Source organism: Tamandua tetradactyla, chromosome 9 (assembly GCF_023851605.1).
Source record: "Tamandua tetradactyla isolate mTamTet1 chromosome 9, mTamTet1.pri, whole genome shotgun sequence".
Classification (NCBI taxonomy): Eukaryota; Metazoa; Chordata; class Mammalia; order Pilosa; family Myrmecophagidae; genus Tamandua; species Tamandua tetradactyla.
Genome location: NC_135335.1, coordinates 91744478 through 91772359, shown reverse-complemented (window position 1 = coordinate 91772359; position 27882 = coordinate 91744478). Strand labels below are relative to the sequence as shown.

General features: G+C 38.9%; 2 long non-coding RNA genes and 1 pseudogene across 3 annotated transcripts in view; 1 reads left to right on the top strand and 2 right to left on the bottom strand.

Moving 5' to 3' along the window:
* On the bottom strand, window positions 1-26247 carry LOC143646208 (uncharacterized). 2 transcript variants are annotated; one of them, XR_013157383.1, is made up of 3 exons: window positions 26133-26247; window positions 7501-7660; window positions 1-301 (listed from the first exon to the last, which is right to left on the bottom strand). It is a non-coding gene; the product is annotated as an uncharacterized LOC143646208 (long non-coding RNA). The 2 variants fall into 2 exon arrangements; XR_013157382.1 differs by lacking the exon at window positions 1-301 and having other exon boundaries at window positions 7455-7660.
* LOC143646368 (receptor-binding cancer antigen expressed on SiSo cells pseudogene) lies at window positions 20066-24022 on the bottom strand (annotated as a pseudogene).
* The window catches only part of LOC143646207 (uncharacterized), a 34052-nt gene continuing 31622 nt past the window's right edge, over window positions 25453-27882 (top strand). The window contains exon 1 of the long non-coding RNA XR_013157381.1: window positions 25453-25604. This is a non-coding gene — a long non-coding RNA (uncharacterized LOC143646207). The remainder of the gene's footprint in view (window positions 25605-27882) is intronic.

Here is a 27882-nt window from a genome sequence, read left to right as displayed (position 1 = left end):
ATTTATATACATTTTGGGAAGAGCAGATTTGAAGGACAAACCAAGGTTAACATTCTGGCAATCAGCTAACAGTAATTGATGGAGATATTTCAGTGTAAAAGAAAATTATCTTGACAGCTTTTCATTAGGGTAACAACCTGACAGTCAAAGGACTACCTAATTTTTCCCTTAATCATGACAAGTTCTCGTTAATAGCAGCTTACACATGTAGTGCACACTGTGAAAGATGGAACCCTGCAGACTTCCAGAGTGCAGACTGGTGGAATAGCCTCTCCCCCCATTGGTTACATCCTGGGTATTCCTAAAATAGTGATACAAAAAGTAGTTTATTCCAAATAAAGTTCAAAGGGCTGTTTAACATCTCAATTTACACTATTAAGCAAAGATCTAAAAATATGATGAGGAGTGTTAAAAAATAATGTTCCAGAAACGTTCTCCAAATAATTGTAGCCCACATGAATATCTTTTCTTTTACTTTCTTTATTTTTTTAGATGGAATGACTCACTGATCAGAAAATTTTCATTTGCTCTAAAATATGCATTGCATACTGCAAATTGTTTTAAGTCAAATGAGATGAAAGGCAAGAAGGAAATTATTGTCCTTTGGATGCATATTGTAAAATAGATTGTGGGGGTGGGGATTGTACCAACCTTGTGATGAGGTTTTAATAGCATCAATTTCCCTAAAGGCTCAAAATCATGTCTTTGTGTATTTGTGAGTGTTTAAAAAACACTTCTAGGGAAGTCAGGCCACACTATTAAAATACTAAACAATTAAAGAGAATAGAAAGTTGCTATATAGCCATACATATACGATAGGTGAGTATTTGAACTTAAAATTTGAGATGGTCTCAGAAGAAATACCAGTTTACACTATAATAATAATGTAAGAAAACAAATTCACTATCATGAGGATCTATTTGTGTTAAAGAAATTCCCTTATTTCCTTTTATTTATTCACATCAATAGTAATACACTCCTGGGCAGTGCAACGATGGCTCAGTGGCAGAATTCTCACCTACCATGTGGGAGACCTGGCTTCGATTTCTGATGCCTGCCCATGCAAAAAAAAAAAAAAAAAAATAGTACACTCCTTTATATTAACCATGTGGTTTAAAAACTCCATTGAATTGAAAAGCTGAAAATTCCAATTTAATTATTTGAGTTTTATCAGCTTATATATAAGCATCAAATTTGAAAAAAAAAAAATGAGCATATATACCCATTCAGTACAGCTGTGGGTTAGTTCACTGATAAATACTCAAATAATGTAGTGATGGAGTATATTCCAATATGGCAGGGTCTAAAAAAAATCTCTATAATAAGCATATAGTCTCTAAAGAAATTAGGTAGACAGATTTGAAATGCTAACTGCTGTGTTTAAATGACTGGACATGATGAAAAACATTTTGAACATGGTGACTTCCCTCATACAAGGTTGGGTTTATGTACATGTTGTAATTCCCATGGCACTAAGAAAGAAATTGGACTGGTTAAAAAAGGCAAGTGATACCTGTTGGAAGGGTAGGTATGTTTTTTCAATGCTTTATTTAATAACTGTTCATTGGGAAGCTGGTTCTTAGACTGATAATATGACATCCTCCTGTAGTATCTAAGTACTCTGTAAATTCTACAGACCTCACTTCTCTTGGCTGACTTCTCAGAGGTCTTGGGTTTTATTTATTAAAAAAAAATTTTTGTATGCTATATGGCGGTGGGTCACATTTCATTCTTTTTCCATATGAGTATTCTGTTATTGCTGCACCATTTGTTCAATTTTTTGTTTGTTTGTTTTTGGGGGAAGTGCATGGCCAGGAATTGAACCCGGGTCTCTCACATGGCAGGTGAGAATTTTACCACTGAACTACACATGTTCCCTGTGGTAGTTAGATTCAGCTGTCAGCTTGGCCAGGTGAAGGCACCTAGTTCTGTTGCTGTGGACATGAGCCAATGGTACATGAACCTCATCTGTTCCTGATTGCATCTGCAGTCGGCTAGGAGGTGTACCTGCTGCAATGAATGCTGTTGGCTTAATTGGCTGGCACTTAAATGAAAGAGGGCAACGTAGCACAACCCAAGCAGCTCGGCATACCTCATCTCAGCACTCGCTGCTCAGCTCAGGCCTTTGGAGATGCAGAAAGAAATCACCCCAGGGAAAGTTGTTAGAACCCAGAGGCCTGGAGAGAAGTCCAGCAGAGACCACCCTGTGCCTTCCCACATAAGAAAGAACCTCAGTGGAAAGTCAGCCGCCTTTCCTCTGAAGAACTATATGTTAACTAAATAAATCCCCTTTTATTGAAAGCCAATCTGTCTCTGGTGTGTTGCATTCCGGCAGCTAGTAAATCAGAACATTTCCCCCTTTTGGGATTTATTTTAAAGGTGTTTTGATTAAAAAAATACTGACTTATAAAGCCCAAAGACTTTATTATTTATCAATACTCATGAAATTTAGATACAGACAAAAAGTTCCAGCTTGGCTGTTAATGTGTTGCCAAAACTCTTCAGGAAAAATTAAAATCTTAGTCCAGTCAAAGACAGGCCCACAAATATAGCCAGATTATTTTCATTGTAATGCAAGGCACAGATAAGAATAATCATTTTTTCACTATTTTATGTGACATGGTTCTTATTGCCACCTTCACTGAACTCATAGTTCTGCACCAGGCACTAAAAGAAGCAGATATTTTTTTTTCTAGACACTAAGTGCATAAAGAATGTTATTATTGCTGTACCTTTATTGACACCCAAAAGACTTTCAATAGTTCATATTTCTCCCTTGGTATCAGGAAGTAAATTAAGAACCTGGGAAAATTTGGATTCTCATTATTATAATCAGAGATAATGAGAATAATGTGCAAAGATAATTGATGCACAGCAACTGCAAAAGGAGAACAAAGATGGACAACACTGTTTCATAGAACCACACATAACACATGGGCAATTGCTGATAAGTTATGATTGCTTTAATTCCTGAATCTCTGAAGTTTTGGGTTCATGTGGTACCCATCACTTGGGCCATGTTCTTTATAACTATCTGCTGAGCAACAGCTAAGTCAAAATTGTTTTGTTATGGGCTCTTCATCACCTTAGGAAAGTAGGTTTATATTATGAGCTTTGATTTCCCTGTAAGTCACTGAATATTAAAACATATCTCAGGGTAAATTGGTTCCTAAAAGGGGTCCAAGACCATGAGACTCTGACTATTATTCTTTTCTATGTGCTGATCTAAGATGCTGTTTTAATTCCCTTGGCTGCTCAAGCAAATAGCTTGCAATGAGTTGATTTAACAATGGGAATTTAATGGCTCTTGGTTTTAGGCGAGGAAGAAGTCCAAATTAAGGCATCATCAAGGTGAAGTTTTCTTCCCAAACTCTCAGTGTTCCTTGATCCTGGGCTCCTCTGTCTCATGACAATGCACATGGCCTCTCCTGCCTTTTCTTTCTCTTTATGCTTCTTTTGAATTTGGCTTCTGATTGTCCATCTGTGACTCCCTCTGTCTTTCTGAATTTCATTCTGCTTATAAAGGACTCAGGAGTAGGATTTAGACCCATCCTGATTGAAGTGGGCCACACCTTAACTGAAGAAACCTCATCAAAAGGTCCTACTTACAATGGGTTCACACCCACAGGAATGGATTAAATTTAAGAGCATGTTTTTCTGTGATACATACAGCTCCGGACCACACACAAGATACCTTGTTGCTGTTTTTTTTCTGTTTTATTTTAATTCCCATGATCGAGGCCATGCCCAAGATATGGTAAGAGCAGCTGTGACACTTACCCTAGACCCAGTGGTCTGGGAGGGGCTGAGGTGCTAAGCATAGGGGTTGCCCTAGGCACTCTAACAAGACAATGGTTTAGAAAGGCAGTTTGCTTGGTTGAACAGAGAAGGTGGCTCTGCTAATTGGTACTTAAAAATTACCTAGAAGGCAGTGAGATGGTGGCTCAGCAGGCAGAGTTCTTACCTGCTATGCCGGAGACCTGGGAATAGCCTGCCCAGGCCAAAAAGAAAAAAAAATGCCTAGCGATCTCACCACACAGTGTGCCAACCAGTCTTGTATCCTTACTAAGATACAATAGAGGAAAATGCCTCCTTTTCTAAATACATGGCATATCTTCTCTTGTCTTTGTATGATTTTCCCTTAATTGCAGGCCTGCCTTCACGTTCATGTCAAACAAATTTAATTTCAGTAAATACATCCTAGGGCAATGTCTTTGGGCCTGCGCTTCCTTGCAGTTGATCTTGCCACTGGTCCTGCTATAGTTCAAGAATATGGTTTATCAAGCATTTTAACTTCTCAAAGAGCCAGTGTACACTAAAACATTAGAGTTGCCATTTCTTCTTTAAACATTTCATCTGTCATTCAGATCCAAGAATTTAAACTTATAACATTGAACAGGTTCAGCAACTGCTGTAAGTCTCTTATAATCCCACAATGACTGATGAATGAAACCACTTTTTGAGAAAAGCAGAAGTGCAATGTTTAATTCTTCTCTCTCCGCCGCTCACCAAATGTTCTTGAAAAAATTGCAGTTTCCGTTTTCTCAATTGACAAGTGAGGATGGTGATACTTGTAAGGCTTGAGATGGTACATTGAAAGTGCTAACTAAAACAGTGTTATAAAAATGTAAGATATTGCAGTTATTATCTTGCACTATATGCTCTGGTCTTAGAGGAGTTAAGATCTAAGCAGCAACCAATAAAGGAGGACCTCCTCCTCATGGAGAGTTACGTTTTGTACTTTACAAATAGTGGGTAGAATTTTAGAAAAAGTTCCATAAGCCTTGTCTGGTTTGAAGGAATTATGTACCCTAGAAAAGCCATGTTCTAATCCTGATCCAATCTTGTGGGAGCAATGGTTTCTTCTAATCTCTACTCAGTACTGTAGGTTGGAAACTCTATTAGACTATCTCCATGGAGATGTGACTCACCCAATTGTGGGTATTAACCTTTGATTAGAGGGAGATGCGACACCACCCATTTCAGGTGCGTCTTGATTAGTTAACTGCAATCCTTAAAAAGAGGAAACATTTCAGAGAAAGCCACAAGAACCATGAGAGCCAGAGATCTTTGGAGAGGAAGAAGGAAAACATCCCCAGGGGAGCTTCATGAAACAAGAAGCCTGGAGAGAAAGTTAGCAGAGTCCCTCTTTACCATATGCCTTTCCATTGAGAGGAAAAACCCTGAACTTCATCGGCCTTTCTTGAGTGAAGGTAACCTCTTATTAGTGCCTTAATTTGGACATTTTTATAGACTTGCTTTAATTTTCAAGGCCTTCGAACTGTAAATAGAAACTTATTAAATTCCCCTTTTTAAAAGCCATTCCGTTTCTGGAATATTGCATTTTGGCAGCTTCTTGTTTCATGAAGCTCCCCCAGAGGCATTTTCCTTCTTCAGCTCCAAAGGTCTCTGACTGCATGGGCTCTTGTGGTTCTCGTTGCTCTCTCAAGCTTTCTCCAAAATGTTTCCTCTCTTAAAGGATTCCAGTAAACTAATCAAGACCCACTGGCAATGGGTGAAGTCACATCTCCCTCTAATCCGAGGTTAATATCCGCATCTAGGTAAGTCACATTTCCATAGAGATGATCTAATTGAGTTTCCAACCTATAGTACCGAATAGGGTGTAAAAGAAATGGTTGCTTCCACAAAATTGGATCAGTATTAAAACATGGTTTTTTGAGGGTACATAATCCTTTCAACCCAGCACAGTTACTAGCACTGATTGGGGGTGGGGTGGGGTGGAGTTATAAGTTCGTTGACCTTTAATGTCTGTCACTGGTCATGTAGGCAGCTATGTGACTTGCTCTCAAAATGGAGGAGGAGGTGCAGCCTGGACCCTGGGTCCCTACGGTGTTTTAAGTCCTAATGAAAAAAGGATAACTTCCAGATAAGCAACACCAATGATCGATGGTCCAGGGCCATAGCCTTTTTTCAGTAAAGTGGAAACTACCAAATCCTAGGTTAAAATATGCCACAAGCAACTATGTGTGTGTGTGTGTGTGTGTGTAGCAGAGAGACAGAGATGGACTGTCAAAAATCAATGCCAATTTATTCAACTAAGATATTCATTTCTTGATTTAAGACATAAGGTATTTTTTGTCATGTTGCCTTATAATATCATTTAGTCACTTTGAACTTCTTATAATCCTAAGGGTCATAATAAGGCAGGCTAGAAGAGAGAGGGGAGAAGAAAAAACCATGAAGGAGCCCTTAAGCAAGGATGGTTAATCTAGGTCAGGAGGGACAGTGCCTTGCACAAACACCCTCTCCAGGGGCTACTCACTTATGGGAAACACTTGGTGACAGCTGACCCATGTAGAGACAAATGACTCTCACCTGAGTGAGTCAACTACAGACAAGCGTGGAGCTGAACAACTCCTACCTGAGTCTGTCATCCACACAAAAGGGTTGAACCAAACGACTCACCCAAAGGCACTATCTACCACTAGGCACTGCTCTGGAGAGAAGGAAGGGTAAAAGAAAAAGCCCTGAACAAGGAAGGGGGAGGGGAAATAAGTAAAGCTAATCTATAAAAGAAAATTTGCCTATTGCCTCTCACCTCCCTCATCTCTATCTTTGTGAGAGTGCCTACATGGCCTCTTATATGCTTACCTAATAAATTTTCTGCCTGCTTACTCTATGCTGTGCTGTGCCCTTGAATTCTTTCTTGCAGCAAGTACCTGGAAGCTGAAATCTGGCAACAGTAGTATTTACAACTCATACCCTTCATGGTCTCCTGGGAATCCCATCTCACTGCTTCCTGACATGCCTTTCATATAGGAGGCATGACTGAAGTCTGAGCTATAATCACTTTCCAGCCAGCAGAATAATGCCTTGCTTTTGTTGTGGTTGACCAAACAAAGAGTAATAAAGGTTGTGAGATCTTCATGTCCTCTGGCATATGTTTGCAGAACAGACTGTGAGCTATCTCATCACTTTGGACAGTTTAATCCAGTTCATGTAAATGACTTATTTATCTCTCTCAAGATTGATAAGGAACAGGATATAACATAATTATATCCACACATCGTTGTAGTCCAATATTTGAGTCTCCTTAATAGTTCCATTACTAGCATGAAGAAATAAGGGGTATTCTCTCAGTAATTGAAAAATGCCAACAGGCTGCAATTTGGTTGAGAATTGTCAAGTTACTTGTCTTGGGAACTATGGCATTGCTTTTTCTCCAAATCCTTAAAGGAAAGGTCTCAAGCAGGGATGATTTAGTCTCCCCACTCCCGATAGGACAGTTAGCAATGTTTAGAGACATTTTTTGATTGCCATGATCTGGGGGTGCTTCTGGAATCTAGTAGGTAGAGCCTAGGGATGCTGCTAAATATTCTACAATGCACTGAATGGACCTCCCAACAAAGAATAATCTTTAAGTATCCATAACGTCAATACTGCCAAGGTTGAAAAACATTGTCTTAGAAGGAAAGAGCTTTGGAGACAGTAGGCAGGAGGGGACAGGTCTATGAACCACAAGCCTGAGCCAGAACATACCATGTTAACTATGAAAATGTGTCAGAAAACATGGTAGTGATAAGAATGATTCGGAGGATTCCTATTATGAGAAAGATACAAAGCCTCCATTCTCCTCTTCGGACTTCATTAATATTGCTCATAACTTAACAGCATCTGTTCCTCTGAATTCTTGATAGTCCTGCAGGGAGAAAAGACAGCCTGATAACTTATGACATGTCATAGTCCTATCATGTTTCTGTGCACCCCCACTCCAAATATACCATGAGTTGCAAATTGTATAAATGTGACAATTTGCATGTCAACCTTTAATGAGGAGGCTTTAGGAGACACATGTCATCTGCACCCAAAATATGCAGGTGGTGTGTCAAAGCAACGCAGAATAACTAACAGAGTTTCCAAATCTCCAAGGATCATGTCAAGATTCAATTATATTAAGTCAAACTGGGAACTGCAATGTATTGTAAACTAAACTCATTTAAGAGGTGCATCTGTGTTATCTCTCACATTGCCTTCACTGGGCATCCGCTTTCTCTTACAAGTGAGCTCTTTGCTTTTGTGTCTTATTATAGCAACTTCTCCCTCCATGAACAGCTGGGCCCTTGCCAACTTTCCAGCCATATTCTGAATAAATGAACTTTTCTATCAGGTAGCAGAGAGGGCATTTTGAACTTTCTTGTGGCAGATGATTTGACATGCCTAATTGAAGTAATATGTCTTTCAGGTAGGCTTGATATGCTATAAGGAAATGCACAACATATCACATGGTGACAAATATTAACCAGCTGAAATAGAAAATTTGGAGTAACTGCATTGCACACAGCGTAGACATGGCATTTGCCAAGGAAGGGAAACCTACCTCCAGACATTCAGCTTTATTACAGGAGACATTTATGCCTATTATAGCTAAGAAAATCATCAAGTGTTCCACTGCCCAATTTAGGGCTAATGTTATAATAAACTAAAAAGAAAGGACTGCTACCTTTTAAACTCATGCACTATGCAGGAAAGCAGTGCATTCCAAAAGCCAGAATAGAGGTGTATAATTTAGAAAATCAAACTTCCTTACTGGCATTCAGAGCCCCCCAAATGGGAATAAATTTTCTTATAAAAGAATCTTAGTGGGACAGGATGGGAAAGAAACAAGTGAATTCTAGTTCTAATTTTTGCAACAGCTTTCAGGTAACTTTAAAATTAATGGTGGAAAGGACATTTCCAGGCAGAAAATTCAACTCCTTTAGTGGGGGCCTTTATATTTTTTAGGTCTGGATTTTCAGGTGGAGGTACTTTTGCAATGGAGAAATAAATGTAAAAAGACTAAGCTTTTGATGGAAGCTGGGTCGAGTATTTCTTCAGTCTGGTTAGGTTCCTTTTGGAGGAGGAGGTGTGGTGAGGAAACTGTTCTTGAGACTTGCTACCACAGGGCTGTAGCAGGGCTGTGGTTCTGAGAACCCACCAGGAGAAAAGGGTATAATAATGCCTTAGAGGGGAATGAGAGAAAAGATGTTTTTGTGGATAGGAGTGAGTTGGAATCTTCAACCACTCCCACACCCCACAACTCAGTAACATCTAGTCAGAGCTTATTGCCAACTGGGACAGTGCCTTCATTCTGCCTAGGGCTCAGGGATTGTTTTAGTTTGCTAAAGCGGCCAGAATGCAATATACCAGAAATGGAATGGCTTTACAAAGGGGAATTTATTAAGTTGTAAGTTTACAATTCTAAGGCTGTGAAAATGTCCAAATGAAGGCATCCAGGGAAAGCTACCTTGATTCAAGAAAGGCTTATGGGTCCAGAACACCTCTGTCAGCTGGAAAGACACATGGCAGTGTCTGCTAGCTTTCTCCCCTGGCTTCTACTTTCATAAGGATTCCCAGGGGTGTCCTCCTTCTGCATCTCCAAAGATCTCTGGCTGTGTGAGCTCTCAACTCTATTGGCTCTCTTGCCTCTAAAGCTTTTTTCCAAAATGGTTCCATCTTAAAGGGCTCCAGTAAGCAACCCCACCTTGAATGGGTGGAGACACATCTCCATAGAAACAAAAAGATCCCACCTAGCAATATTGAATGAGGATTAAAGGACATGGCTTTTGTGGGGTACATAATAGCTTCAAACCGGCACAGGTATTAACTGGCCTCACTCTGTCCCAGACATGTAAAGAAAGGCAGAGCTTCAAGTCACTGCTCAGGACATTATAATTTCTTGGAGGCCTGTTCCTCAGTTATTTATTATAGGTAATTACCAATTTGGAAGATACTTCCCCATTTGAGGACTTGCTGGCATTTCCAGAACAATCTCTAAAGTGTCATCCTACATAGGTAAGTGCTTTAAAATAAATCCAACTGCTATTGCATCCCAATTCTCACTTTATTCAGATATCTGCTCAAATGTCATCACCCTAAGAACTTCTCAGATATTCTATTTAAAAGATCTAGTCCCTTATTTTGACCTAGTTTGATTTATGATACTATTACCATTATCTGACATCATTTTATGTATATAATTGCTTATTTTCTGTTCCCCTCCCTTGGACATCCTCCATTTCTCCATTCCCCCATCCCAAGTAAGCCCATGAAAAGAGAAACCAGAACTCTCTTAGTTACTATTGTCTCCACAGCATGTCATAGGCAGATAAATGTTTTCTTTGTGTCATTCCTAAGTCGATCATGACTTTCCAATCACTCTGGACTCTATCTGAGGAATGGATGTGTGCAACCCATGTATTGACAGTCACATAAATTACAGGGAGATAGAGAGAGCAGGAGATATTTAAGACCCTAAAATCATCTTTTCTTGGATGGGGTTAGTTTCTCTGATCGCTCCTCTTCCAGACCCTGGCTTCGACATGGTAGTCTTCCCTATTTCCTCCTAAACTCTTTGCTCTTTCTGATCTCAGCACATCACCTGGCTCAAGCTTTCTGTATCCTGGGTCTTGCTGCCCAGGGGTCTATGCTGCTTTGCCTGAGATTACAGCCACACTTCTAATTTCATCCTCGTCCTCCACTGGACCTACTCTTACTCGGTCACCAGAACCTTCCTGTGACCAAATCCACATGATCCTTCCCTATCTTATTTGATATCCAGCAGTATGATGAATATTTTCTTTCATTTCAAAATATTTTCCTGTCTTGGCTTCTGTAACTCTATAGACTGCTATTTTTTTGAAATCCTTCTTAGCCAAACCTTCTCAGTCTCATTTACAGGCTTTTCCCTTTCCATTATTACAGTGCCATTCCTGATGACACTGCCATATTCCAGTTTCTTACATACTCCAAAGCATAGGTGAATGCCAGAGTCAGACTTCCAGGGAGCCAATCTCAGTACCGTCATTTACAATCTTTGTGACCACAGTAGAGGAGCTTAACTTCTCTGCCTCTGTTTTTTCTTCTGTAAAATGGGAATAATAGTACTACCTACCTGTGCCAGTTTGCATCTCTTATGGACCCCAAAAAAGCCATGTCCTTTAATCCTCACTCAATATTGCTGGGTGGGAGATTTTTGATTGTTCCCATGGAGATATGACCCACCCAGTTATGGATGGTAACTTTTGATTGGATGGGTTCCATAGAAATGTGTCTCCACCCATTCAATTTAGAGGTGCTTATGGGAGCCCTTTAAGAGGGAACGATTTTGGAAAGAGCCATGAGAGCCCACACAGTCAGAGACCTTTGGTGATGAAAACAGGAAAACACCCCTGGGGGAGCTTCATGAAACAAGAAGCCTAGAGAGAAAGCTAGCAGACATTGCCATGTTCACCATGTGCCTTTCCAGTTGAGAGCGAAACCCTGAACTTCGTCGGCCTTTCTTGAGTGAAGGTAACCTCTTGTTGGTGCCTTAATTTGGACATTTTCACTGCCTGAGATCTGTAAACTTGTAACTTAATAAACCCCCTTTTAAAAAGCCATTCCATTCTGGTTTATCACATTCCAGCAGCTTGCAAATTAGAACACTATTAATAGGAAAATTGTGAGGCCTATGGAAAGTGTCTAGTAAATTTAAGCTATTGTTCCTCCTCTCCTGTCTTATTTGTCATATGTCCTTTTTTGGCTTTAATAGTTGCTGTTCCCTCTGCCAAGAAAGCTCTTTCCCTTGCACTATGTATTGCTCATTTCTTCTCATCCTGAAGACATCTTCTAAATGTCGCTTAAGATATTTTCTGACTTCCTAACTAAAGTAGGAATCTTTCCCTACTTCTCTGTGACTGCATCTTTTTTGTTTCCTTTGACTTCTTGTTTATTGCCTGACTCACCCACTAGACTATAAGCTCCATAAGGGTGGGGACCATGTCTTTCCTATATATCCCTGACGTATATTAAATTCTCAATAAATATTTGTCCAATGAACAGATGAATGAATATTAGTTCTGACCCCAGTCTGCTGGGCTGGCCTTAATTCACAGATTGTAGAGAATCTAGATATAAGTACTGGAAATAGCCTTAACAGGCTTTTTAAAAAAAAAAAAAAAAAAAAAAACTTTTATTATAAAATATAACATATATACAAAGTAAAAAAAGATAAAAGCAATAATTTTCAAAGCACACTTCAACAAGTAGTTACAGAAAAGATCCCAGAGTTTGTCTACCATTCCACTACCTCAGATTTTTCCTTCTAACTGCTTCAAAACATTGGAGGCTAGAAGGAATATTAATATAGTGATTCAGCAGTCATACTCATTTGTTAAATCCTATTTTCTCTGTTATACCTCCTTCTTCTCCTTTGATCTTTCTCCCAATCTGTAAGGATCTTTGGGCAATGTCTCTTCTGACTTTCTCATGTTGAGAAGGGGTGTCAACCTCAAAGGATAAGGGGATTAATTAATTGATAATCTGTGTTTCAGGATTTATTTTACCTAGGAACCCTCTTGGAATTATAAGTTCCAGGAGAGAAAACCTAGTGTATAAAACCTTTGTAGAGCCTCAGTTGGAGCTCTAGGTGTTCTTAAGAGTTAACAGCACTATCTAACTGAATCTTGCATAAGAGTAGCCTCCAGAATAGCCTCTTGGCTCCATTTGATCTCTCTTGGCCACTGATGCCTCATTTTATTACATATTTTTTCTGCTTTGGGCCCATTGTACCAGGGTCAGACTCATCCTCAGGATCCATGCCCCACGTTGTCAGGGAGATTTCCACCCCTGAATGTCAAGTCCCATGTAGGGGGGAAGGTAATGATATTTCATGCAGATTTGGGCTTAGAGAAAGAGGCCTCATCTGAGCAACAAAGAAGCTTCCTGGAAGCAATTTAGGCCTCCTTATGGGTAGTCTTAGCTTCTCCTCTACAGAAATAAGTTTCCTATGGGCAAGCTTCAAAATCTAGGGCTTGGCCTATTTTCTTGGGAGTCCCCAATGTTTAAGAGGGTACCTGGGGTTTTCCAGATGGAAAAGTTTAATAGGTCCATACATGTATATATATATTTTCCCTTTTGAACCCTCAAGGGACTCTACCAATACTTTTTTTATCTTGTTGTTGTTGGTTTTATTTTTTTATTTTTAATTTTTTACTTATTTATTTCTTCTACCAATACTTTTTTTAAAAAACCTTCTTGTTGTATAATATAACATACATACAAAGCAAAGAAATAAAAAAAGCAATTGTTTTAAACACTCTTCAACAAGTAGTTACAGGATAGATTCCAGAGTTTGTCATGGGCTACCATGCGATTCTTTTAGATTTCTCTCTAGCTGCTCCAGAATATAGGAGGCTAGAAAGAATAAATATTTTTTTATCACCACAATTGACTTTTTTTCTTTCTCTTTTGTGAAAAATAACACGTATACAAAAAAGCAATAAGTTTCAAAGCACAGCACCACAATTAGTTGTAGAACATATTTCAGAGTTCGACATGGATTACAATTTCACAATTTTAGGTTTTTACTTCTAGCTGCTCTAAGATGCTGACAACTAAAACACACAGTTTAATGATTCATCAATCATATTCATTTGTTAAACCCTACCTTTTCTGTATAACTACACCATCACCTTTGATCTTTCTATTCCTTTCTTTAGGGATGCTTAACAGGCTTTTAGCTCAACTATTATTTTACTGGAGTAAGAAGTCCAAATGGGGTCCTAAGCTTGATATTAAATTTAACATTCTCAATCGTAACTTGTGCCCTGATGCAGAAGTTAACTCTAGCATATTAGTTAAGCAAGAAGTCTTCAAGACTCCTCTGTTTCCAGATACTTCATCCAGCCCTCTCCCTTCCAGACACTGAGGTCTGCTCCATACAAATTTACCTGGGATAAAAAGAACTGGTTCACTTTTGGATGGAACCAGGAAACAGCCTTTATGAAAAGGCAATTGGAACTGTTTTGGTTAATTCTATGGCTTCTTATAATTTCTGAGTAAGTGGGCAGTAGGAGAAGTCTTATCTCCAATATTATCACTGATATTTTCCTGCTAATATAATTATGTAGGGTGATGAGTATATACAAATTTAAGAATGGATTCAAGTTTTACTTTTCCTTTGCTTTAGTCTGGTGAGCGATTCAATACCACCTCTTCTTCCAAACCTACTTCTTCACTCACCTCTATGCATCATTGCCAAATTAATTTTCCAGTGATTCTTCTTTGCATATGTCACCTTCCTTTTCAACAATATTCATTAGGTCGTCTCTGCTCATATCATATAATCTTAACTTTTTCACATGGCATTCAAGCCCATATTATAGTTCTATCTATTTCTCTCATCCTGAATCAAGCTCCCTGCATGATTCCTTCTCTGCAAGAACTTTGCTTCACTCAATTCTCTAAATCTGTGTTCTTTCTTGCTTTCATCTTTTGCTCAAATGTTTCTTTTGCATGCAAGTGTCTCTTAGTCATCTTAGGGTGTGTAAGCCCACCCTTCCCCTAAACCTAGTTCAATCCTGGACCCTCAGTTCAGGTCTTCTTGGGCTGCCAAGAAGTCAATGATTCCCCACCCCCTACTCTACTCCCTGTCTCTGGCAGTGGATAGTCTGCAAGAGGATATGAGATAGTATTCCCAGAGTCCCTTCTGAACATTAAATTCATTAAAATCATACGACATATGGTATTAATAATTAGACATTACCTCCAGGAACAGAAACACAGTAGGAAGGAGAAGGCTTAGGGCATAGAAATCAGGCTAAAATTGCTTAGTCTAAATTTCTGAAGAAAGAATCTTTTAATAAAATCAGTGGTCTGCATGGGGCAGAGACAAGAAATAGTTAAAATAAATGGAGATCTATCTGATTCAGAAGAGAGAACTTGAATGTGACATGACATGAGGATCTGGTCCTTAGAATGGCATTCTCTTGAAGGGAGTGGTTCATGGTCAGAAATTTCAGTTGTGACTATATTACTCATTTTTTATTATTTCCCTCACTAAGTACCCATCTGATTATGACTTCAAGCTCCTTGGTTTCTCCCTCACATCCTCAGGTACATTGAGATCATATCCTGAGGGTATCCTACATATCTCTCTTGGCAAGGGAAAGAAATAAGTTCTAGGAAATATATTTATTTTCTGATTTATACATTATGCTCTTGTGAATATATGTTATTGGGAGTCTGTTCCCCAGATACTGATCAGCACTGGGGACTATAACAAAACTGAGCTTCTGAATCTGCGAACACAAGGCCCACACTCTGGAGCAGGGTGGCCACACCAGGTCTTGCACCTGTGAATACCTGGGCATCCAGGATGCCTCTTTCATCAGTACACTCACTGGCCTTTAGAAAATGTGGCCTTTTCATGTAACCACCCAGAGTCCTCAAAGAAATTGATATCCTCTGTAAAATAGACCTGTATGTCTTAATCTCAGTGGCAGGTGCAGTAACATGATGGAACAAAATCAATGTGATGTTTATATAGTTATCTACCTCTACAATATAGTATCCGTGTCTTCTATTGCTTGTTTAGCTCACTCCTGCAATTCCAGTGCCCAAAACCCTTCTACCTCCCTTCCTGACACCCCTATTCCTATCTCATCAGGATTTCAGAAAGTCTTTTCTGGTTCTTAGTCAAATACAAATGCAGTTAATACTTCCATAATGCATGTATGTGCTGTGCACTGTTTTAAGCAATTTGTATATATTTGCTTTAAAGAAGTATGAATATCCTCCTATTGCAGATGAGGAAACTGAGGCACTCAGGGATGAAGTGATAGCATTGGATGTGAAGTCAGGCACTCTGACTTCAGAATTCATATTCCTAATCACTAGACAACCGCCCTTCTTACAGTTATAGCATCTACCTTTTTTATTTGGGAACTACCCAGCTCATGCAATTTTAGTGCATATAGAAAGGGAGGATTGGCTAGCACATGTGAGTGGGAAGACTGTATATTATTAATAAACCATATTAATAATAATAATAATAAACATGGTTTATTTATTTGTAGCACCATGATTGCACAAGCAACTCAACAACAGGTGAGATTAGGTCAAACAAAGCTTTGGCCTGAGAAGCTGATAACCGAAAGCAGTTGTTCATCTGCTCTCTTTTCGCACTTGCTAATGCTTGTCTCAATTATTCTGCATGATGGAAAGAAAATTATATGGCCCAAAACAGCCAGTGATTTTTATGCCACAAAAATCCCACATCAAAAATAAATGCTTTTCCTATCACCCTCTTTCCTAACCAGGGTAGCCTTGCATTTTATTGTTGATGAGGTTCAGGTTCCTCTAGCATCCTGAGAAGTTGCTTCAAGTCCTAAGAGTCTGAAGCCCCTGCTGGCTTTGCATGGCTTGTGTTTAGGGAGCTGTTTACATACATGTTAGGAGGATTAATTTGGGAGCCAGACATTTCCTCTAGTCTGGTCATCAATCTGCTTAGCCCATTGCCTAATACTTTGTGAGCGTATATATACTGTTTTCCCCAAAGCAAGAAGACCTTAAGCTCTGCGAAGGACAAATAACTTGTACTATTGGTAGATCACTTGCTCCAGCCCTAGAGTCTCAGCCTTTGCACTTCTTTTCTTACCTATGTAATACCCACCTTGAATTTACTGAGCAGTCACATTGTGTCAGTCAGGCTCCAACAGGAAAAGGGAAGGCAAGCTTAATTTGAATAATTCAAGGGTCTAATAAAAGACAGTTACAAAGGTATGGGCAAGGTGTAGGGAACCTATGAGGAATAGGTTCATACCTTTGAGATAGCCAGCTAAGGGTGGAGGCATTGTCGTCCCAGGATGAAGGGGCAAGAATAGGAGCTGTTATCAACTCCTGCAGGGTGCAGTCAGTCCTGCAGAGAGGCTACACTGATTATGACCTTAGTTAGAGGATGCAGCCCTCCAGTGGGAGGTTACCTCAAAGGAATCACATATCTAGTGAATGGCGGAGTTCAGGTTCAAATCCCAGCAAGCTGGGCTGTGTCCCACTTTTAACCACTCTGCTCTACTTACTGTCATATATTCATATATTACAAAATTGGAATCATGTTATGTATTTTACTCTGCAGCATACACATACACAATCAAGCAACCTGTGGTAGTTAGATTCAATTGCCAACTTGGCCAGGTGAACATACCTAGTTTTGTTGCTGCGGACATGAGCCAATAGTACGTGAACCTCATCTGTTGCTGATTACATCTGCAGTAGGCTAGGAGGCTTGCCTGCTGCAATGAATGACGTTTGACTTAAATGGCTGGTGCTTAAATGAGAGAGCACAAAGTAGCATAGCCTAAGCAGCACCGCATTCCTCATCTCAGCACTTGCAGCTCAGCCCAGGCCTTTGGAGATGCAGAAAGAAGTCACCCTGGGGAAAGTTGATGGAACCTAGGGACCTGGAGAGAAGGCCAGCAGAGACCATCCTGTACCTCCTCACGTGAGAAAGAACCTCAGTGGAAAGTTAGCTGCCCTTCCTCTGAAGAACTAACAAAATAAATCCCCTCTTATTAAAAGCCAATCCATCTCTGGTGTGTTGCATTCTGGCAGCTAGCAAACTAGAACACAATCACAGGAAAAAAGTTCTCATCTGTCTGAGTCACTTGACTTCTCACAGGGGCCTTAAGTAAGACTCAATGTATTTAAATTGGCTTTGCATATTTGATCATTTATTTGCATAGGGACAGAAATAATTCACTGATGATCAGTCAACTGCCAAATATGCATTGGGAATTCGAAATGTAGGTGTTGGGGACTTAAGGCCATGTTGGACAAGTCCATTGTTCTCCCTTCCTGATGGTCTAGTTGTGAAAGGTGAAATATATATGCATAGAGGAAGAGAAGAATTTTTGAAAGTTCAAACTCAAATCAATAAGTCCTTATCACTAAGTCAATAAAATAGTAAGTGTTTTGGAGGAGGGAGGGATCTGAGCAACTGGTGGGGTTGGCGATGTCTCCAAGAGCTTGGTGAGGTTGGGGTGGAGGAGGAGGCTGCAAGGTCACAAGCAAGAGTACTTGATGACCACACGTATTCTTAACATGCTTACTCATAATTCACGTGACTGGTCTGAGCAAACAGGGTTCCTCTCAGGGCTGTGCATCTGCCCTTCCCTCTGCCAAGCATATTCTTTTCCCCTCTTCACCAGGTTAATACCTGCTTAACCTCAGGACTCAGCTTGAATGTCTCATCCAAAGGGAAGCCATTGCTGATTCATAGGATTGGATATGGTCTCCCCCCCTACCCCCCTTATACAATTCCCAAATCTTTTCTTAAAGGTCACTTTCCACAATTAATTTTTTTCTAATTAATTGGGAGTTTATTGGCAGAAATTCTCTAAAAAACACGATAACCAGGAATGTTGTTTTGTACTATAACAAGAAACAAACATTTTACTAAAGTTAAATTTCAACTGATTCTATAATCACATATAGTGTCTGGAAGCTTAGACTAAAGACTTAGGAAGCTCTCATTGTATAACTTATGATTTAACCATAAAATATCACTAATTCAAATATATTAGCAGTGTTTGGCCTGTAAATTGTATATGACATTTTAACAATTCACAAAATGTTAACTTGGGGCAATGACTTTTAAGAAATTAAAGATTTTTTAAACTTCTAAAGCCAAAGAAAATCAAACTGGGTTTATTTTAGTTGTAGAGAAGAAGTCAACAGACTTCTCTTATCAAGTCTAAATTTTCCCCTGATGAACAGAATATATGCCTAATTCTTAAAGATACTATTTTGAAATAAGTCAGAAACCATAAATAAAACTGTTACTATTCCTACCTTGGTTTATAATTTAATGAATCAGTAATGCTGTCTAGTCAACAATACAGGTAGCCTACATTACATCAGATGTACAAAATTGACATAGAAATCATCTAAAAGCTTTGTAATATAACTGATGACTTTCTGCATTTGTAAATTAATGAATTTGGTGGGGGCGAACAAAGGTACTTAAAGAAACCACACATCCTATAATCTACAATGAAAGTGAAAAAATACTAGATACTAGCTTTAAACACCCACATGTCATAATAATGTAAAACAAACCTATCATTTTAAGTGATCTGCAATATTTTTATACATGCAATATAAATTACAAATATTTTTACACTAGTGCAACAGCAACTAAAAAAATAAAACTGTAGAACATCTTTATAATAAAATTATTGCATTTAATGCCATTATCTTGAACAAAAATCAAAATCATCAAATTGCTTAATGTTGTCCCAAATGATACATTTTCAAATTAGAGGAAATGTATGCAAATACCAGTTTCTGACAGCAAAAATAAGAAAAAGTCTTACAGTCTGTGGTAGTCAGATTTAGTTGTCAACTTGGCCAGGTGAACATACCTAGTTTTGTTGCTGTGGACATGAGCCAATGGTACGTCAACCACATCTGTTGCTGATTACATCTGCAGTAGGCTAGGAGGCATGCCTGCTGCAGTGAATGACCTTTGACTTAATTGGCTGGTACTTAAATGAGAGAGCACAATGTAGCACAGCCCAAGCAGGTTGGCATACCTCATCTCAGCACTCGCAGCTCAGCCCAGGCCTTTGGAGATGCAGAAAGGAATCACCCCAGGGAAAGTTGTTGGAACCCAGAGGCCTGGAGAAAAGGCCAGCAGAGATCACCCTGTGCCTTCCCACATAAGAAAGAACCTCAGATGAAAGTTAGCTGCCCTTCCTCTAAAGAACTAACAAAATAAATCCCCTTTTATTAAAAGCCAATCCATCTCTGGTGTGTTGCATTCCAGTAGCTAGCAAACTAGAACACAGTCTGTCTGATTTAGATCAGGTAATCATGGAAGCAAAAAGATATTTAAAATTTGTTTTATCATTATGCACACTGAAGGAAAGCCTAATAGCAGAGTACTTTTCCACCATAATATTATTTATACCCATTTATTCAGCTAGAAACACTAGCTTGAAGAGGTACTGGTATATTCCACTTGTAATTATTCCCCTACAGCAATCATTGTCTCAAATTTAAAGCATGTCATAAAAAATATTGTCTCATGTCTTTTTTGTTCTTTTTTTAAGTTTCGACCATTAAAACTTCAAAGTACTTTGGGAGACTTGTAGTGTCCTGGATAATCTGATAAATGCATTAAAATCAAGCAGTGTGTTTGTATTCTGAAAATACTTTTAAATCCATACGAATTTTGCTTGGGTTGTGGAGCTCAGATTTCTCCTACTGCCACTATGACATCTCAAGATCATTTTTTAGGGAGGCCTCACACCTGTTTTGTTTGTTCCTTCTTCACTGGCCTCTGGGCTTCCTTTTCCATCTTCTTCCTTTGTTGTTCTGCTGCTCTCTTTTCTTGCACTGCTATTTCCTGCTGCCTCTGACCTTCCTCTGCTTGCCAAACTGCATCTTCTTCTTCCTCTTATGCACTGGTATTTTCTTGCCAGGTATCTAAGTCATCTAATTCAGGAGATCGATTAATAAAAGGCATGTCTTGGGTAGCTGCTAATCCACTAGAGAAACCTGTGCTAACATCTAGGTGCCACATTTAATGGTTCTTTCTTCTTAATAACAATTTTCTGAGTCTTCTTTACTGTTGGTTTCATGTTCTCAAAATAGTCAAGTTCCAGTTGTTCCAAAGCATTTTGTTGTGTTGCCATAATCCCATTCCTTCCTTCAATCTTTATACTTGTGGGTGCATCTTCACCCCAGTCCACTCTTTAACATCTGTCTGCTTAGGAACTGGTGAAGAATCAACTGTACTTGGTTAAGTTATTTGTTCTGCACTTAATTTCCATCCTCTGCCAGATCTGCATATTAATCTCTTTAGGAATAAGAATGCTGTTGCTAGGCAGACTCCAACTTAAATAACCAGCACTGTGTGATGGCCCTGGCAGGAATTGAAACCCATTGTACAGATGAGAAAAATGACCTAAATGTTTTCAGGTTACACAAGCCAGTGCCATGTGGAACACTCTAGTGGCTGGAGGGCTGCCATGTGGACTGGGATTCGAATTTGGGGAAAATTTCTTTTGGGAGATGCAGGGCCTGTAGAAAGCAGGCAGGAAGAATTGGCACATTTCTCTGATGAACAGTTGGGGGCTAGTTCTTTGGGCCAGAGCCCCCACAGGCCTGTCTCCCCATGAGTGAGCACAGCATGGCTGGGGATGCACACTCAGGCCCGAGAGGTCACCCTGACCACCACAATTATTTTTGAAGTATTAAATTTTTATAAGCATTTATTTAATGCTTGTCTGCCCCACTGGCCTGCAAGCTCTGTAAGGGCCCAGTTTGGGTTTGTTTTGCTACTAAGCACAGGATTAGTAGGCATTGGGTGCTCAATAAATACCTGTTGATTAACAAGATAGCTGAATGGCCAATATTTCCCACCATAGAGCCCTTCCTTGTGGTGACATATTTTACAGAGTCTTTTTTGGGGTATGAGACAGGAATCAAATATATAATCAAAAAGAATATTTTATGATCTCTCAACCTATGTTTTAAAAATAAGCCAATTGACTCTAATCTATCACAACCCTTTTTAGAACTTCAATTTGTTTCTGATTTATGGAAATATGGAAACTCTGTGTCAGATGAAAAAGTAGATTGAGTTTAATATATTTCCATATAATAGTCAAAAGTACTGGGCTGTGGTTCAGAAATTACTTCAAACTTTTGAAATATGTAAATTTATCATATTAGGTTCAGAAAACCAACGTTTTTTCTTTTTCTTTCTTCCTTCCTACCTTCCTTCCTTCCTTTCTCCTTTCTTTCCTTCCTTCCTTCCTTCCTTCCTTCCTTCCTTCCTTCCTTCCTTCCTTCCTTCCTTCCTTCCTTCCTTTCTTTCTCTTTTTCCTTCATTCCTTCCTTTCTATATTTCTTTCTTTTCCCCCCTCCCCTTCCTCTTTTCCTTCCCCTTCCTTCTGAATACAAAGAGAATAGTCTGAACTGGGGGATTTACCAGGCACTGGCAGTAAAACAAATCACATTTCTCTTTTGGAAACTGAGCTTCCTAACTGTTTAGGGAGAGAAGTAGGATTGCTAAGCCAATAAGGACTTATCTTCCTTTCCAGTCAAGTCCTTTGTAAAAGTCCTTGATTATCCCAGCTGTCCCAATTTCCAGCTTCCTCTGGTGTCAGATTTTAGGGAGAAAAGGCAGGAGCTGCTTTTAGAGACTTTTGTTTAACAGAGTTCAGAAACCGCCACTCTTAAGGCTTTCAAAATGATTTCTTCTGACCTATTTCAGGGCAGTCTACCATCTTTCTGTCTCCTAGTGGAGACCATCCTATCTGGTGATGATACAGCTTTAGTCCCTCTCCTGCTCCTTCCATACAGCATATGTCCATTCCATGTAGAGCATGAACAAGACAGAGAGCCTGTTGTAGTCAAGGAAACCTTCTCCTTGGACATTTCTAGCAATTACAAGACCCATGGCATTAACAAGGAAAAGGCCACCGATTCAGGAGATAAAATGGCCAAACTAATATTTATCAATGGCCAAAGAATAAAAAAAAAATACCCAGTACATATTATGTTTAAGGGACCTTTTCTAATACAATCATTCCTTCTGAGATCTACTTCACATTCATGATTACACATGCCATGCTTTTATCAAAGCTATGCTGTGAATAAATATGGCTGAAAGCCATCTCATATGTCTAAATACTGGATCACTTCACTTTTCTGTTGGTCACTTATTCTATCTGAAATTCAGCTGAGAAATCGTAAGTGATATTTTTAAAAACCCATGAGCAACCAAATGGATTTCTCAACCTATATATTAAGTTCATGTATTTTATTTGTAGTAGTCCCCCTGATATTCACTTTGAACATGTGTACTCGTGTTCTATAGAAAATTTTAACACACTTAGAAATATGATTTCCCAGCTCATGGTATATTAGAAACAATATATTAGAAAGGACAAGCCTATTGGACTTAGCAAGATGTCAAGCTGATAGTCATATTGTGATGGTAGATACAGAGAAATGAGAAAAGGCAGACTCAACAATTATGGATAAATAAGCATCATGCTAGCCTGGAGCCATTTTGTATACAGGCAAGTGGTCCTCGCAACTTATACTGGAAAGCATTTTTGTATTAAAACCAAATCAGCTAATACGTGACCCTGACTCTTCAAGCAAAATAAAGAACAAAATTATGGCAGGTAACTACAATTTAAGGTGAAGAGAAGCATTCAGTGTGTTTTAGAGGCACTTTCATATAAAACAGTTCAAATCAAGCACATTTTAAAGATTGAATGGATATATTATAGTTATCTAGAAAATTCACTTATATGAAATATTTTATTTTGTGATATGTCAAATAAATGAGGTATGTTATGTGATAAGAATTGAAGAGTACAGATAATACAATATTGATTTCATAGACATAGATATTAAGGAGATAATATTTCCTCAAATAAAATTATTAATAACATGTTGTCTCTGCTCATACCACAACTGCAGCTGGAAGTGGGGAGAAGGAGCAAAAAAAAAAAAAAAAGATACACCTCTATCCTATCTACAGTATGTTTACATGTGACTAATTACCTCCACTTGAGGAGCAGTGGGGAAGACATATTGTTCAATCTTGTGAACATCAAAAAGTCTGATCAACTGATTGAAATAATTCAGTTAGGAAATGTTTGCAGTAGAGTAGAGGAATTTCATCTAAACAGTCACAAACAGGAGAGGAAAACCTTGGCTTGGCTCCCCATATCTCAGTATTATACTATAAGAGAGATGGGGTTCCCAAATAATGCATGTGTTTATTCATGTTCACCTGATTTCTCTGTAGGAGACACCAGGGATATATGCTCCTCCCTTGTTATTAGATCTTTGTCTTCTTTGGCACCATTGACATAAGTGCTTTGAAATTACCCAGAGAAAAGCAGATTAAAATTTTGTTTTCTTGAATGTCTTAATAAAAGATTTAAAAATTAGTATTCATAAGGTTGTAAGTAGATACTTAATGAAGCATGGCATATAGAATATTCTGTAAAACACAGTGAACTGGCGCCATGGGCCAAAGGCCCACAAAATAAAAAATATTCTGCACTACAATGGGAAATCCTCAGGGTTCCTCACATACCTCTGTTTCCCAAAGCTCACCCCTGGGAATGACCCACATTGTCTGTTCTGCACATTCTTTTGAGCTTGTTGTCTCACAGCGCATGATGGAGGCTGTGAGGTGCTGGTGGAGCTCTGGCAGTAGCTCGTCTAGCATCAATTTGATGAGCTTAGTGTAGGTTATTCAGAGACCCAGGAGTCCCAGTCATTAGGCATCTGTTTCATGAATTCTCTATGATCCAGGGTGATGAATAGCTATAGTGATGGGAGAAATTCGAGTTATCCATGATGGCCTGGGTCACTCTGGAATTCCAAGAATGCTTTGGAGTGCTGTGACAAAGATTTGCTGATAGAAGGCAGATTTTCTCACTGAGAAGAAAGATTACCCCACCCCCATCTGCCCTGGGCCAGTATTTCCTATCTCTGTGATATAAATTCAGCAGGTGCTCCTTAATTTTAGATACAAGCCTGTAATAGTCATATCTTTATGATCATTTCACAGCTTTTATTTCATTGATGAGGACCCATCTCTTCTTCTGCTTCTGGTTCACCTATTTTGACAAGGAGTAGGCTCCCAGGATCAAATCCTCAATGACTCTATGCAATGTGAAAGATCAACTTCTTCCACACCAATTCAATGATTGTATGACTCTGGCATTGAACTTGAAGAAATGTGTACTACCTCAGATTGTACCCTGTTGCTTTCTACTCATGCTTAATGGGAATTATATCTCAAGATGTGAATGGCTTAACAACATGAGTAATTTGGTTGAAGACATTATAGTTTTTAAACACTTTAATGTGTACCATCTATTGTACACTTCAAAAAAAACTCATGTGGAAAGAAGCACAAGGGTTAGTTTTGTCATGTTTAATGTGCAGATGAAAACACAAAGTGTCTTATCAAAAATCACAAATCTAGGATTTGGCAGAAAAGAAAACAAAAGACCTTCTGGGTCTGTTTTAGTTGACTAACGCTGCCATAATGCAACATGCCAGAAATAGTCTCGCTTTTATAAAGGAGATTTATTAAGTTACAAGTTTGTGGTAAACTTAATAGTTTACAGGACATAAAAATGTCCAAACTAAGACATCCAGAGAAAGATACCTTGACTCAAGAAAGGCCAATGGCATCCAGAACATCTCTGTCAGCTGGAAAGCCATGCAACTGGCATCTGCTGGTCCTCTGTCTTCTGGTTTCAAACAGCTTCCGGGGAGCTTTTCCTTTCTGCATCTCTAAACATTTCTGTCTGTGTCAACTCACTGCTTTTTACAAAATTGTTCCCTCTTAAAGGATTCCAGTAAGTGTATGAAGACCCACCTTGAATGGGTGGAGATACATCTCCATAGAAACCACCTAACCAAAAGGTTCCATCCACAATGGTGTGAGTGACATCTCTATGGAAACAATTAATTAAAAATTTTCCACCCTACAATATTGAATCAGGATTAAAGAACATGGCTTTTCTGGGGTACAGAACAGTTTCAAACAGCAAGTGTCTTTTATACTTTCTACTGTCTTTTGCCTCTCTTGGCCATTGTATCATGTCATACTGTGATGTAACAACAACAGCAACAATAGAAACAACAATTCAATATTGTTCCCTGTATCTGAAGGTAATGATATGATCCCATGAAAGGCCGGTGCTATGTCATCCATCTTCTTGCCCCTTATGTGACAACAGCAGACATTTTCAAGCTATTCGGGATTAGTGAGTTATGAAGCCTTAAGATAAAAGGTAAAACTAACTGGTCTTTGACCTCATAAGCATCAGGCATTATTTAATTAAGAGGACAATCGTGCATACTGTATAGATTGATAAGCTGCTTTCATTAAAGTATAGAAAGAACAGGAAAAATGCCTACAAATGTACAATGGTCCAAATTAGAAATATGCTTTGTGACCATCCCTATTTTAAACCTGGTAAAATAAATGATTTTATTTATGTATCTTTCCCCTGGATCAGAAATTCTATAACAAAAACTGGCAAAGGCAAGGTACAGAAAACTGTGTGATGCCAGGCCTCTTGCCTCCCCTGCTCACCTACGTGTTACAAGCACATTTCAAAGAAATAATAACTTCCCCACTCCTATAGTCCTGCTAGTTCAATCAGAAGGGCAAGTCTGGCCTTGTTCATCATGCCCTGTGGGAATATCCCTTTGATATTGGTGGGGATCTCGGGGCTGAATGAATGAACTGAATGAAAAGCTAGCTCCAGGGAAATATTTGATCTCAGAGTTGGGTCACAGTGAGAGCAGACACCCACCTGTGAGGATAGTCTCAGGCTAACTGAGGCAGTCTTGGCCAGGCTGACAAGTCGAAAGCAGGCATTGGCCTAAGCTGAACCTTGAATAACTGGCTCAGTGTCAGCAGAGAGCATACTCAGTGTGCCTGGAATTCCAGAACAATCATAATACCAGGTCCATGTTCTGAAGCAGGAGGTTCATTCAGGTTCTGTATTCAGAATTCCTGCTAAAAATGAGACAGAAAATAAGGGACCCTGTGTAATAGTCCCCAAAACTTGAATTAGTGGATAAAACAATAGAATTGCTTCAGCACAACCCGCCTTACCCCAGCCACCATATCTCACTTAGATTTTAAGAGTGATGGCCTTTTCTCCTGTCATGTTTAACTCGGAGATGAAGGAGAAGAAATAAAGGTGGAAAAAATGAAACAATGAACAGTAAAACAGGGCACAGAAAGAAGAAGAAGAAGGGATGGAAACAGGACAGGAAAATATGTTTCTGAGTAGCCTATATACCTGGGGCAACAAAATATTAAAACAAGACCCCATACAAAACAAAGACCCTTTTTGTTTCCTTTGTACCCTTGACCTCATACAACCAAGTTTTCTTCATTATAGTCCTTGACTAAAGAATAATGTGCAGCCACACATGGTTTCTTCATTAGCATTATCCTCTGAGGAAGAGGAGCATCAGAGCTTAGTCTGTAGAGCTTTTCTTCCTTGGAGATTCATGGAGTGATCCTTTGGGTACATTCATGTGGAGAAATCTATAGTTAGTTTTGCAGGGCAGGCTGTAGACCATATTCCTGAGATGCGCCAACCATGCTAATCTATGAATTGTTACAGATTTTTTCAATAGGAATTTGAGAACAAAGATTAAGTAAAGGATTCACAGAACTTTAACCTCAGGAAAAGCCCAGGCACAGACATTTCTAAAACAGTAAGAGATTTTTAACAAAGAAAACTATGAGTGAGGCAAAACAACACTGAAAGTAGGCTTTGACAATGCAAAAGGAGCTTGGACAGCAAAGATCACTAAATAACGAGTTGAGGAATTTTGCTTTTATGTTAATTCTAGGATATATTTGTCAATTTTTTCCCATCTCTATAATTTTCTCTAATGAAATAGCAATTTGTGGCTTTTATGCTATCATAGAACTGTGTTAGCGACAACATACAGAGGGACTTATTTGAGGGTGCAAATAATGAATATTTTTTGGCCAACTTCAGCATCATGTTTCACTCCATGTGTTACATGAATAGATATTTTGGGTATATTTTCAGGGTGCAGTTCTCCCATATTATGGAGTAGTTGAGAAGACTATTTGTCAACTGCAGCTGCATTTTAGAATCAACCGAGGTACATTCAAAATACCAATTTTGGGGCTCACCCCAAATCAATTGAATCATAATCTCAGGGATGGAATCTTTCTCTACTCAAAGGTTATGGCGGTATTTGCCTATAATACCTTCTGAAAGCTTTAAGGTTTCTCATTTCATATTTAGGCCCACCTGTAATTCATGTGGGTTTTTTTTGTTGTTTTGTTGTTTGGTTTTAATTTTATAATGAGATATAACATACATATATAAAGTACATATCCATTAGTGTGTAGCTCAATGCTTTCTCACAAGCTTAATACATCTATGTAACCAACATCCAAATTATGAAGCAGAACACTACCTGCATTCTTGATGCCCTCATTGTGCCCCCTCCTAGCTAGTATCTCCCCTCCCCTACCAAGGATAGCTACTATCCTCACTTTTAACACCA